Source organism: Zootoca vivipara, chromosome 6 (assembly GCF_965207765.1).
Source record: "Zootoca vivipara chromosome 6, rZooViv2.hap1.1, whole genome shotgun sequence".
NCBI classification, from domain to species: Eukaryota; Metazoa; Chordata; class Lepidosauria; order Squamata; family Lacertidae; genus Zootoca; species Zootoca vivipara.
Window position 1 is genome coordinate 49,943,611 of NC_142589.1, and position 14,014 is coordinate 49,957,624.

The following is a 14,014-nucleotide window of genomic DNA, read 5'->3' on the forward strand; positions in this document are numbered from 1 at the left end:
GCAATATGATGACACACAACTCTATTACTCCTTACATATGCGGGTAAGGCAGTGGATGTGCTGAACTGATGTCTTGCCTTGGTAATGGACTGGATGAGAGCAAACAATTGAAGCTCAACCCAGATAATAAATAATAATAATAATAAAATTTTATTTATACCCCGCCCTCCCCAGTCAAAACCGGGCTCAGGGCGGCTAACACCAATAAAATTACAATAAAACATAAAAAGCAATTAATTAAAATACAGATTTAAATACAATATTAAAATTTAAAAAGCAGCCTCATTTTAAGTAGTCCATAAATCCAAGCCATGAGGGAGGAAAACACAGGGGTCAGACTAAGTCCAGCCCAAAGGCCAGGCGGAACAGCTCTGTCTTGCAGGCCCTGCGGAAAGATGACAAATCCCGCAGTCCGGCTAAGATTGAAGTACTGTTGGTGGGTGGTTCCTCAGACCAGATGGCAGGGAGGATGCCTGCTCTAGATGGGGTTACATTCCCTCTGAAGGAGCAGGTACATAGCTTGGGGGTACTCCTGGATCCTCTACTGTCACTTGAGGAACAAGTGGCCTCAGTGGTTCAGAGTGCCTTCCATCAGCTTCGGCTGGTGGCCCAGCTGCATCCCTATCTGGATGAGGATAGCGTAACTTCTGTTGTCTATACTCTGGTAACTTCTAGGTTGGATTACTGCAACACATCATAAGTAGGGCTGCCTCTGAAGATGGTTCAAAAGCTTCAGCTAGAGCACAATGCAGCAGCCAGGTTGCTCACTGTGACAAGAAAGCCTGAGCATATTGCACCAACTGCATTGGCTACCAATTAGTTTCTGGGCCTGATTGAAAGTGCTGGTTTTGACCTATAAATCCTTAAATGGTTCAGGACTGCAATACCTTAAGTACTGTCTCTCCCCCATAGAAACCTGTCCCAGGCGTGGAGTTCATAATCTGAGGCCCTTCTTTGTGTGCCTTCTCCATGTGAGGTCTGGAGGGGGGCAACACAAGAACAGGCCTTTTTTGCAGTGGCTTCCCTTTGTGGAATGTTCTCCCCAGGGAGGTTCGCCTGGCACCTTCATTATATATTTTTAGGTGCCAGGCAAAAACGATCCTCTTCAACAAGGCCTTTGGCTTATTAATATTCTACTGCATTTAAAATGTGTCTATGGGAGGGGGGTATTGTTTTGCTGTTTTGTTTTATTTATTTTCATGTTTTTTATCCTGTATTTTATACTGTGAACCACCCTGGGATCTTAAGAAAAAGGGTGGTATATTAATCAATCAATCAAACAACTAAAATAAAATAAAATAAACTAACTAAATGAGTAGAATTAGATTAAGGATACAAGGAAGAGTGGAGGTGCTGGTGTAGGCCAATATTTGGCCACTCTTTGATCCAGCAGAATGCTTTATTTATTTAGTGAATTTATATCTTGCCCTTCCTCCCAAAGGAGCCCAAGTTGACAAACAGATCCACAATTTAAAAACAAAAAAACAAAGCAAATACTGGTAGTGGTTGTTTTCTTTTTTCTTTTTAAATTACTCCTGCAGTCAGTTCAATTAAAGGAAGAGGAGGTGAAAGAAGGCTAAATTACTGCAAAATATGTATTTCTCCCTCTTTCAGCTGGGGTTTTTGGTTTTAAAGAAGGGTACTCCAATAATGAAATTTATAGACAGCTAAAAGATTATTATAAAAAGCTTCCTCTTTTGCTGGCTTGCCATGCTCACAACAAATAGCCAAAGGCTGCTCTTTTATGGAGATTTTTCAACAGCACTGACATTAGTCTTTTGAAACCATTTTAATGGAAAGGTATGAACTCTCCCCCTTTGCCATCTATAATATACTCCACCCAGCTTGAATTTAATTTTGCTGCTAATAATAAATTATAAATAAGTGCTTTATGCTTCACCAAGATGGTTCATTTAGACTTCTACTAAGAACCATTTCCCTATCTGCCCTATCCACCATCACTATTCCCTGTTTCTGGAGATTATTATCCACCCAGACTGGCTGGGGCAACCCAGTCAGATTGTTGTTGTTGTTGTTGCTGCTGCACCTGCACCTGCAGCAGCAGCAGCAGCAGAGTGCTCCTTCATTATTATGTACAAGACTCCTCAATAAGGAAGATTATGCCTGAGGATACAGACTCTAAACACCTCAGGTCCAAGCCATGATTCAATGTCCATGATTCAGGTCCAAGCCATGACAAAGTCGCTTCTGGCGAACCAGAGCAGCACATGGAAATGCCGTTTACCTTCCCGCTGTAGCAGTACTTATTTATCTACTTGCACTTTGATGTGCTTTCGAACTGCTAGGTTGGCAGGAGCTGGGACCGAGCGATGGGAGCTCACCCCATTGCGGGGATTCGAACCGCCGACCTTCTGATCGGCAAGCCCTAGGCTCTGTGGTTTACAACAAAGCAAAATCAACACTTGCTTACCCCCCAGAAGACAGCAGACAAACATGCCTAGGGTAGGTTTTTAAATTGCCAAAGAAAAGTCTTCTGTGAAGCTAATATCCTAAAAAGTCAGAGTTGCTGGGCCACAGCACTGCGTTCTATAACAAGGAGTCAACACAAGGCAAATAAAATCACTGCTTTAGATTTAAATCACAAAGATATAAAACCAAACTTCTAATTTTCAAATTCATAGTTTTACTGATAAACTATGCATGGTAATTGGGTGCTATAACAAAAACAGATACAATTTCAATCTGACTTGAAGTTTCATAACTGAAAGAATATTTGTGGGAAGGAGAATCTGCTTTGATTTAATGCCATGGACAGATAACTATATGCTTAGGTTGGGACACTCAAAGTCCGAAACCTCTGCAGAAAATTTTCAAACCTCTGCAGAAGAGGAGGAACAATCAACATATTTCATCCTCAGAAGCTTATGGATCCTGGTGTATTTCAGATGTCTTACAGAGGATTTTCCATTGACATGTCCAGCAGTCCAGAACAGTAAAAAAGAAGAAGAATATGCTCTGCCAATTTCAAGTCCTTCATAAGATTACAGATTATGAAGAATGCAAGGGAAGATTGGCTGCATCTATTCTAAGAATGCAAACTGCACCATCTTTTTTAGAATGGGGAAAGGAGGAAATGAAAAAAGAGGTGGAAAAGCACAATTTCCAAACCCACCCACCTAAGTGTACTATGGTAAAAGCCATTTTCTCTGTGTGTGAACCATTAGGAGCTGCTGAGACCTCTCCTGGGCACTGATATCACCTGAACAGGCCTAGGGAAGATGGGTGTAGGAGATACTCTCAGGAGGAACAGCTTCCCACACACGTGTTATGAAAAGCCACCTGCCAGTACAGTTTGAACCCCCTCCTTGACCAAGCTATACAAAGACATCCCTGCCTTGGGTCTGCAGTCATGACAGAAAACAGCATGCAGAATGAATGCTCTGCAAACAAGACAAAGAGCCATTTTCTTTTCCTGTACATTCGCCAAAATAAATGGGAGCTGTACAAGCATAGTGTTATGCACTCATAAAGTTCCTATGAGGCATTGGCTTGGGCTGGATCCCAACTTGTTTGAGCAGAACCCACCCCCCTCCAGCCAACATTATCTGAGCCACATTAACTGGGTCTAAATTAAGATCTCGGAGTTAAAACACTTTGGATCCTGCATCACCTGAACCAGGCACTTCTTGGATTGGTTTCTCCTGTAACAGCTGGGCAGAGGAAGTCTCAACTCCTACCATCCAATGTTCTGTGCTGCTAGCACAGGGTGGTCCAATGTGTGTCCCTCAAGGTTTTTTTGTGGCCCTCAGCAACATCTGATACATCCCCACTACAAAGCAGGGTAAGCAAGCTGCTAGTTTGGGAACTCTGACAGGGTCCTAGAGTCTTCCATCCTCCCTTCCTAAAGCACAGTTAGCGCTTCCCCAGCTTTGGGAAGGAGTTCAGAGGGATCTAGGACCCTCCAAGAACCTCATGTCTCCTTCCCCAAATCCAGCACCTCACAAAGCTGGCTTGGGAAGGCAGTGGGAAGACTTGGGGGGGGCACCAAATTTTGGCCTCGTTCTCTGCCCCCACACGACAAAGCAGTGTGTCAAAGTACCCTTCAGCCCACTTGGTATGAAAAGTTGGACTGCCCTGTGCTAGCACAAAGGCCAAGGCAGTTAGGAAAGATGTAATTGCCCATTTAAGGGTTATTCTAGCCTGATATTCTGATCCATTTAGGCCTGATCAGAAGCAGAGGATGAAATTATGTATTTGCATATATTTTTCTATGTTGCAAGTCACTTGGAGACAGTTGGGTGACAAGTGACTAATAAGTTTAATAAACTAATTAATATTAAAATCGGTAGTTCCATGCAGGCTACCAAGTAAAAAAGCAAGTCATTGCTGGCATAAACCATTCCCAAAAGTCCAGTCCTCCAACCACTCTGTCTTGATTTCCCAAGCCACCACATCCCATTCCTATCTCCAAACAGACCACAACAGAAGATCCTAGTCTGGTGCTGCTGTAATATACTGCCCAGAAAAAAACGCTTTTAATTCTATCTGAGGACTCATGATTCCACCAGCCTCAATGCCTGGGCCTTATGAAAAAAACCCAGAACCATCAGGATCAAGATCATTAGATGCAGCAACAACTATAGTCAATATCCCGCACCACAAGCTTTCTGATACCTACTTCATTAAGGGTACTAAAATACCCTTTTATGAATAATTAATGCTTGAATTAGCTTTTTCCCCCGTACCCTCCCCAACCATTCTGACATTTGCATTGTGTCTGTTAGACTATAAACCCACTAGGACTTTAAAAAAACTTTGTAGAACATGTATAAAATTGTTGCACACATTCAAAACTCTAAATTTCTCCCTTTAGCAGAATGCTCTCACAATACCCCATGTAGTGCTAACATCCTATCCTCGTGTTATGGATAGCAAGAGCTTTACTTTCAGGGTGGAGAAATATTCATGCTCCCATGTTAACAAGCTGCACAGCACCCCTGGAGAAACAGAGAATACTCAATTTTGCTTTTTTAACAAATATAGTTCATGCTGCAGGAAAAAATGGGTAGCTTTATTGTTTGGAACTCTGAAAAATGCATAGGATATATGAACACTCTGGTAATTGAAAAGTGCAAAGCAATGGCACCCAGCCTCTATACAGAGATTTTTTAAAAATCTGAACATAAAGATTCAAATAAAAATGGATGTTGACTCTCCACCATTAAGTTTCTTCTGAGTTCTTTCAACCATATTTTGTATATAAAACCATATTACAGGGGACACAATGTTCCATTTTTCTGGAACTTCCACTTTTCTGGAACTTGAATGAGAGAAAGGCTAGTAATAGAGACAATATTCCTTGTCTGACACCACAAATATATGTGCAGAAAAATGACAAATTTCATTTTATTTGCAAAAAAATGAAATTTTTGAGCAGCTTAGATGAGGTGAACACATTAGCTTACTAGGACTTGCATTCCACTCATTTAGAAGGCTGAATAACATTCTGAACAAAGCACAAGGCTCTCTCAAAGCACTCCATTATACTCTCAGTCGTGGGGAATGCCAGTCATAACTCATTTGGAGAAAATTTCAAGAGCCTGGCAAGTTGAAGTTGGAAAATGTCTTGGAAGGCCTTGGTTTTTCATACTATTCTGACCTGTTTCTCCACATAATAAAAGAATCCACACACTCAAAACACACATCGGAAGAAAGCTTCCCATAAGAATCAGCATGGCTTAAAAAAAGGAACGTGAGGAAAGTTTCATGCAAGGTCTAAAAATCATCAGCTTACTAAACTATAGCCAAAGAGCAACTTAGCTGATGTCCAAAAAATTCTTTAAGATTTCGGTAATATTCCAAATCTAGAAGAGAGCAAGCTTTTTCTGCCAGTTTCAACAGTGTGACATTATGAATGAGATTTAAAGGCAGGGAGAAAGAGTGGGAAGGCAAAATAATGGTACTTGTGTCTGTGTCCCTCAACAGATTGCAATTATAGTTGAATCAAACTTCAAGAAGTCAGCAGTCAGGACTCAAGAACATTCTGAACTTATATCAAGAACACACATTCATCAAGCGCCACTTGACAACCATCAGGCTTCCCCATTTATAGTCCCTGGTCCTAATCCCCCTAATCATACACCTTAACTGGTTTCTTCTGTGTGAACTGGAAACACAAGCAGAGGGCTTATGCACTGAAGGTGCTCATAACTAATAATGTTATATTAACTGTTTGACTGTACTAGTGCAGAGCAGGAACTAAATATTGAATAAAAACTCCCTGTACACTCTTAACTAGCATGTAAGGGAAAAGGCAAGGGGACCTGCCTGACATGTTAGTTTTGTATGTGCACTAGCTTTGAGGGGGCTTGTTTCATAGAATTGTAGAGTTTGAACGGACCACGAGGGTCATCTAGTCAACTCTCTGCAAAGCAGGATATATATTTTTTGCCCAGCATGGGCCTTGAACCCACGACCTTATGAGTCTCATTTTTGTGCGTGTAAATGTTTTTTTTTAATGTGGGGGAGCATTCAGTCCTGATCCTATGTATATAATCCAGAAACTGATACATCACAAGGGGTTGCTGATCATGTGCTTTGCCACTCAAAGCAAAGCAGCTGAAGTACATAAGAATGGAGGATGGGGGGCAGCTCTGCCAAAAACTCTTCACTACACAGGGGATGGGAAAGAGGTGCCTGCCCATGTTTCAACAGTTGTATGCAGAATAAGGAGAAAACTCTGCCCAAGTCACACTCTGAAAGAGAGAAAAAAGGGTGTAGCATCCTTTGCCTGCCTCTCTGACTGTGCAGCAAGTGTTAGTGTGCAGAGACAATGTTGTCAGCCCTTCAGCTGTTGTCCAATTCAAAAATACAGCTCCTTTCTAAAATTAGTTGCCAACCAAGTAAGACACTGAGCTTTGGGGTTTCAATTACACTGATGCACTTTATATAAGGATGCATCTATTCTGCATTTTCCCACTCTTCCAAATTCTGCACCAAAACAATCCAAATTCTACAATCATATTCAAATTAGTGTGCTCACATGATACAGACATTTATAATTTTTCCAACAACAACAACAAAAATGGTAAAGGCTAAGAGAAGGGTTAACGAAAAACCCTTAAGGAAATCAGCCCTGAGTGCTCCCTGGAAGGACAGATCCTGAAGCTGAGGCTCCAATAATTTGGCCACCTCATGAGAAGAGAAGACTCCCTGGAACAGACCCTGATGTTGGGAAAGATCGAGGGCACAAGGAGAAGGGGACGACAGAGGATGAGATGGTTGGATAGTGTTCTCGAAGCTACAAACATGAGTCTGAGCAAACTGTGGGAGGCAGTGGAAGACAGGAGTGCCTGGCATGCTCTGGTCCATGGGGTCACGAAGAGTCGGACACGACTAAATGACTAAACAACAACAACAACTACTTTCATTGTCCATGGCCACTGATCATGCTTGCTAGGGTTGATGGCAGTTGTAGTTCAGCAACATCTGGAAAACCAATGGTTCCCCAGCCCTGCTGCTATTCCTGTGACTCAAAGGGCAAACTTGATGATATGGAACAGGCAAAACGTCTAACCCCCAAGTTGCCTTGTTTCCAATATGATCAAAGATGCTCTCTAACTTTTGTGCAAGCAACTCTGCACAGGTTATGAAACCCAAAATTGCTCAAGCAGTTTAAGCATAACTAGTCGAGTTAACGTTTTTGTTTTTTGCAAATCTGATTTGTTGCCTTCCCCAAATAAATATACATATACTTTGACATTTTATTTCATTGGCTCAAAAAATTGTCCAGAATCTCTGACTAAAATTGTTTGCTAGACAGCATGTCTAAGCTTTTTAAACTGATTGTGGAGGGGGAAAGCTATTGGCAGGGTACAAATACTAGTAGTAGTAGTAGTAGTAGTAGTAGTTGTAGTATTAACCTGTTCCCACAAGAGGCACTAATGGCCATCCAACTTGGAAGGCTTAAAAGAAGATTAGACAAATTCATAGAGGACAAGGCTATCAGCAGCTACTACGGTAGTAGGTTTCATAGCTGCCAAGTTTTCCCTTTTCTCACGAGGAAGCCTATTCAGCATAATGGAAAATCCCTGTAAAAAAAGGGATAACTTGGCAGCTATGAGTAGGTTTCCCCACAGGAATCTGGTTTGTTGCTATGAGAATAAGATGCTGGGCTAGATGGGCCATTGGCCTGATCCAGCAGGTTCTTCTTTTGATTAAGACACTTGCTAAAATGCACTAGGGAATTCAAATGTATCAAATTATCGTTTGACACTGGCTTGAAAGCATAATGACAAAGGATGTGGGAGATCCATTAATGGTTCTCCTAAGGGACACGGGTGGTGCTGTGGTCTAAACCACAGAGCCTAGGGCTTGCCGATCAGAAGTTCGGCGGTTCGAATCTCTGTGACAGGGTGAGCTCCTGTTGCTCGGTCCCTGCTCCTGCCAACCTAGCAGTTCGAAAGCACATCAAAATGCAAGTAGATAAATAGGTACCGCTCCAGTGGGAAGGTAAACGGCGTTTCCATGCGCTGCTCTGGTTTGCCAGAAGTGGCTTAGTCATGCTGGCCACATGACCCAGAAGCTGTATGCCGGCTCCCTCGGCCAATAAAGCAAGATGAGCACCGCAACCCTAGAGTCGTTTGCAACTGGACCTAATGGTCAGGGGTCCCTTTACCTTTACCTTAATTGTGCTTCCACTCTGCAAGAATCAGAGCCCCTTCCTGGCCTGCTTTATACTCCAGTGTTTCTCAACCAGTGTGCCTCCAGATGTTTTGGGACTACAACTCCCATCATCCCTAGCTAGCAAGACCAGTGGTCAGGAATGATGGGAGTTGTAGTCCCAAAACATCTGGAGGCACACTGGTTGAGAAACACTGTTATACTCAATCACCAGCATCATGGTGTGTTCCTCCACCCCCATGTGTTTTCCCTTACCCCCCACCACAGTTTCTGTTTGCTAGTCTACACTCAGGGAGGAAAATATAGGTGACAGCTACTGTATTCCTCCTCCTTCTGATCAAACAAGAGTTTCAGAGTCACTGGAATTAAATGCCCCCTTTCTCCAGTATCACTGCTCTAATCAAAATCAGAGATTAATTTGGCCCCTAGGGCTCACCTTTCTTGGTTTTTGCCTGCCTGCCCCCCCCCCCTATTTTATTTACACACAACTGAAAAAATAGGCCAAAGTAGCCCTAATTAACAATAGTTACTTCTGAGTAGCTATACTTAGAATCAGGTGGTTAATCTTTTAGACATATCCCTAGAACACAATGTACTTTTTAAAGTACCTGTTGGTATTAAAATTCTGTATTTCAATTTGGCTTTGATATGTCATTGCACAACTGGCTTATTTTTTATCCTCTTTTAACTACAATATGCACATTGTTCCACAGTTCTACAGCTATGGTTGGAGTCTCAGCTTTGTTTACATGCTCGATTATCCTCAAATAGCCACCCCTTATTTTTTTATTGGGTTGGTCAATCAAATGCTGGAGACAGACACTAGTTTTTTGAGAAAGCTGAAAGAAGCTCCAGAGAGGGATCACTGCATCTATGTCCCGCTTTCACCTTAAGTTAACAGACACTGTGCTTTTCAATTATTTCCAAAACTTGCCTAATAATGTCTAACTAGAGGCAGTGGTGAGATAAAATAAATGTGTACACACATCATGGGAATCAATGGCCACATGTGCACAAGGTAAGTCTTGGCTTACCGGTAATAAACCATAGTGTGCACAAGATGCATGTTAGTGCACACATACTGATCACTCCCACTTTGTTCCACCCTTAGCATGAATGAGTTAACAAACCATGAAACAAAAGAGTTAACAAACATTTGTTGTGTTTGAACCTTGGTTTGTGGTTCACTCTGCCCCAACAAACCAGGAGTGGTAAGCCAACAGCAAATCATATGTTAAGGTTGGCTAGTGATCCGTAATCTCAGTTCAGATCCAACATTGAGCTATATCAATTCTGGTTTGTTTAGGCATTCACACAGGGGAGGAGTGAAGTAGCATTCAGGATATGTGCATCAACAGAGTTCATGCCTTACTGTTACATGCAAATGAGGCTAGAGTTCTCTCTCAAGCCACTTTCAACGCTTTAAATACTATTATGTCTCATGTCAAGAGACACAAGTTGAAAGAGAACACATGGGAAAACCTCTCCTCTCTCTCCATGGGATCAACAAAAATGGGTTTACCTCTGTTATAGAGAGAACAGCGAAGTATACCCTCCAACTTGCAGTGACCTCTGAAAGACAAGGAACAGTAAGGGTTTAGGTGAAATACACTAGATACCTGGTCTATGCTGCAGGTTTCAAAGTAGAATCTGAAAAGGAAACCACAAAGAACTAACAAGCTGATTACTACCTATGCATTCTTCTGGCACTAACTTGTGAGAGGATGTCACTTCAATAGCCTACTTGTGGCACACAGTGTTCTTTTACTTACTGAGGACAGGGGTCAGAGTCACACTAACCCCAAGCCTTCCTTGGCAAGACCAAAAGTATCCAGAGCAACAAGAAAACTCCAAGACAAGATACTCCTTGACTAGAGTATATAGGGGGGAAATATGAGAACAGGAAAAGGAAAATGTTTCTTTGATGAGAGTGGGTATCTTTAAATCTACAGGCTGCCCTATCCCAAGAACATATTACAGTAACATCACTTCAACTGTCTAAGCTTTAATGAGTTCATGAATTGATCACAGGGATTCCTTTCTGGCAGAAAGCCCAGTACAAAAAAGACCCTACAATAAAATGCATCACAGGACTATGCCATGTTCCAGCTTCTTTTTAACCCAAAGGACTTTGCATTGCTTTCTGAAATGAACTTCCATCTGTTCTCGTGTGTGCTGGTTTATCTGCTGTTCCTAATGCCTCACATTTGTTGGGTGCCTGGTAATAGACTTTGCACTATACTATAATATATATTATCTATTTAGCTTCTTGAACAAGTCTGTTAAGTAAATCCAATCAAGTGAGTTATTCTTGCTCAACATTTGTGTACTACGCAACTACATGAGTTTACCTCCCCTCACTTTACTTGCCTCCTTTCAGTTTCCAAGAAACCTCTGCAGCACGTGCAAACACAGGTACTTTTATCTTGTACTTCCTCCTATGCTACTTGCCCAGTATGGTCTGTTCCAATCAATATTCCTTAACCGGGACTCATTTAAAGATACTCTACTTGACCACTCATATACTTTTGGAAGATTATCAGTTAAGTTTGCATATAAAATAAATATTTATGAAGTAAAAAAAAAGTTGTTTTGAAGTCAGGATTAGTGAACATGGTTATTATTAATCAACACTCAAAGGTTATGGTACATTCTGCCTCTTCTATTTCACTTCGGTTAATTTATTTAAAATAAATGCAAGTTTGTATTTTAAAATATATATAGGAAAAAATAAAATCAAAACCACACTTTGTTTAGAGAATATATGTGTACATTGTAGAAGGTTCTTAGAACAAACATTTACTTAGAGGAGGGAGCAAAGGGGAGTGCCTCTTAAGAGTATACAGTCGTACCTTGGAAGTCAAATGGAATCCGTTCCAGAAGTCTGTTCGACTTCCAAAACATTGGGAAACCAAGGCATGGCTTCCGATTGGCTGAAGGAAGCTCCTGCAGCCAACTGGATGCCGCATAACCTGCACTGGATGTTTGGGTTCCAAAGAACGTTCGCAAACCAGAACACTCACTTCCGCGTTTGTGGCATTCAGGAGTCAAAATGTTCGAGTCGCAAGGCATTCATCAACCAAGGTACGACTGTACTTACAATCCATATGTTTACAAGTGCTGGTAAGGGGGGCGGGAAGAGAGAAGAGGCCTGCAGTTTAATTAACTGGGTATACCTTTTTAATCTGTCTTAAACTGATTAGATCAATCAAATAAACATCAGAGCACTAATACAGAATGATTTATTTTTCTTTCTTTAATGAGATTATTTTCAAATTCATGCGGTTGTCCTATTGCTTGAGCATCAAAGATATAAGAGTTGAGGAACTGCCAAAGAGCAGGGCACACCAAGGCCATACCTGCAGAAAAGGTTTATTTTACTGAACACATTTACTTCTAATATTCAACAAGCTGCTTCAGCGTGGGTTTTAGACACAAAGAAACAGAAGCATTGAAGAGCATAAATTAAGATTTTCATTTATTTATTTGTAAAAAAGAAACTAGGAAATTCAGCACCATCAACAAGCATAGTGCTATAGTGAAAAATGAAAAACAGTACAACCCTACAATATAACTGCATCTGTTCCAGCTCAGAGATGAGCAACTAAAGGATTTATTTCAGGTATTTTAGTCTGCGACACTTCACCAAATGACATTAAACACAGACTAGTATCCAGGAATAACCAAAGGAGAGACAGAACATGGCTAGACACCTACAGCACCCAGCTAAAAATCTTTCCAACATGTCAATGAGCTACACCATATCCTGGACAATGACGCTTTCCATTCACAGACCTTGAGTGTTAGGCCTGTCCATATTTACAGACAGCCCCTAACCTTGGGTGGGTGGGGGAGATTCTGAGTGTTGTCTGTCTGCTGTATGTGTATACATGTAGTCCTCTAAGGGTTTTGCCAATAGTGAATGTGACAAAATGTTAACCACTCCTACAACAAAGTAGGGGTGTATGGGGTGTTAAGGGAGGGGTAGAACCTTTCGGGGGCACATCATGCTTCTTCTGGGGTAGTTTGTCCACCTTTGGTCCCTACCCTGCACTCAACTCTCACCTGTGGCTCCTAGAAGCTGTCAGCATGTGAAACTGGTCGCACCCCAGAAACAACTTCAGCTGGCCAGCTAAACCAGGTGAGGGTAGCTGATGGGTCTAAAACCCTCAGTGAGTTAGGGACTTCCCCTGCATACAAAGACAGGCTAAAGCAGATTGAGCAAATAAGATCAATAGTGGGTCCGACTGTCAAGAAGACAGTTCCTTGCATGTGCTGAAGAGGGAAGTGAAAACTCTGGTCCTAAGCCCCACTGCCTTGCAGGATATTTCTGGGAGAAGGGCAGGCTACACAAATCTGGAGTGGATTTGTCGCTATAACAGTTGGATGGTGCCTTGTATGCTTACTTTCAGCAACTCCTACAGCCAAGCTGGTGCCAGATGTATTGTTCTGCTTTCCTTTGGACCACATCAGTGAGGCTGAGAGAGGGTTTTGTCATCTCTGCAGCCCAAGACTTCAATACACACTGCCAGGCTTGCTACCAGGGGAAGTCACTTCAAAGCTGTTAACAAAGCAGTTAGACTTCACTCCATATTGTCTTCCTATCCTCTCAAATGTTTCCTATAATAAAGGAATTGTACCAATACCAATATAACATTAAGGAAATTCTGATTGTTCATTCCAAGATGATAGCACAGGATGATCAGCATTGGGCCCTGAGCCTGAAGAGGAGTTACCACTTCTAAAATTATTGCCATCATCTATAGACCATGGAATATGCACAGAATAAACAAAAAAAATTAAGCTGGTATTGTGTCATCATGCAGACTGGTGGAACCAGAGGTGGTATCTTTAACAACACAGAAAAAAGAGACAAGGGCAATGAAAAGTCTACTGAATGCGATTGCAGAGGCAGAGAATCCATGTTGACTATAAAATTGCCTTGGTGGAAAACCAGCAGATAGCACCAGCAAACAGCTCAGATTCCCTTGAGAGGTTGTGGACTCTCCTTCACTGGAGGTTTTTAAGCAGTCTGGTGGTTATCTGTCAGGGATGGTTCAGTTGAGATTCCTGCATTGCAGGGGGCTGGGCTAGATGACCTTCCAACTCTATAATTCTATTATTCTTCTCCAAGAGGGATGGAGCAGTTGACACTGGTGGAAGAGTGGTGAGCAGTGTCAAAACTAGATCAACCAAAGCTGACTCGGCAAAACTAAAGGTGGACAAGACAATAGCAAGTATCTGATAACAAAGCTAAAAAGCATGATGCAGCTACAGGAATTGAAGTGTTTTCTTACTCTAAGGGAAATTTTACTGCTGAGGCAGTAGACTATGGTAGCTACTCCTGGATTAGATCCCAGAGGATTCAAGG

The 14,014-nt window shown here is 41.8% G+C and overlaps 1 protein-coding gene across 4 annotated transcripts in view; it reads right to left on the reverse strand.

Annotated features, from left to right (window-relative positions):
* GARRE1 (granule associated Rac and RHOG effector 1) overlaps window positions 1-14,014 on the reverse strand; it is a 62,565-nt gene that overhangs the window by 25,764 nt on the left and 22,787 nt on the right. Inside the window, exon 2 of one of the 4 annotated variants that reach the window (XM_035118655.3) lies at window positions 10,166-10,215. The exons of the other annotated variants lie outside the window; for them this stretch is intronic. The gene's annotated coding sequence lies outside the window, so the exon portion shown is untranslated. The remainder of the gene's footprint in view (window positions 1-10,165; window positions 10,216-14,014) is intronic. 4 annotated transcript variants of the gene reach the window in all.